A 733-nucleotide genomic window follows, 5' to 3' on the forward strand; every position below is an offset into this window, starting at 1 on the left:
TGATATATTTACTAAATCAAATACTATCCTATTTGCTGATGATGTGACATTATATCTAAGTGGTTCAAGGTCAGAATAGATGATTAACACTGCTAATCAAGAACTTCATCAACTATACCAGTGGTGTGAGTAACAGACTCGCTATAAATACTGACAAAACTTATTACTTGCTATTTACAAATAAGAAAGTCCACCAGATTCCTCAGCTAACATATATAACTGTGAAGTCTCAAGAACAAGTTTTATAAAGTTCCTTGGCGTTACCATTGAGAAATCTATGACATTTGAGATTCATATACGTAATCTTACCCATAAAATATCCAGGTACATTGGCCTCCTTTATCAAATTAAAGATTTGATGTCCCAGTATGTTCTAAAGTGTATTTTTATGCCCAATTTTACCCTCTCCTTACCTACTGTAACCCAACCTACTTAATACCATTAAAACTTAAAAGTCTCAGGATAACCACAAACAGTGGTCACTTGGATCACACGCGTCCCTTGCTTAAACAAACTCAAATTTTGAAGTTAGAAGATATATGCACATTTACGATAGCCATGACCATGTATATGAGCAAGAATAATGGACTTAACCTGCCTACCCATAATTATTGCACTCGGCATCGAAACCTCTTACGCCCTTCCTCGACATCGTCTTTCCAAGTTCCGACAGTCGATCACCTACTTGGGCCCTACTATCTTCCCCAGATTCAAGACTCATCATTAAGCATAT

The sequence above is a fragment of the Penaeus monodon genome, chromosome 24 (assembly GCF_015228065.2).
Source record: "Penaeus monodon isolate SGIC_2016 chromosome 24, NSTDA_Pmon_1, whole genome shotgun sequence".
NCBI lineage: Eukaryota > Metazoa > Arthropoda > Malacostraca > Decapoda > Penaeidae > Penaeus > Penaeus monodon.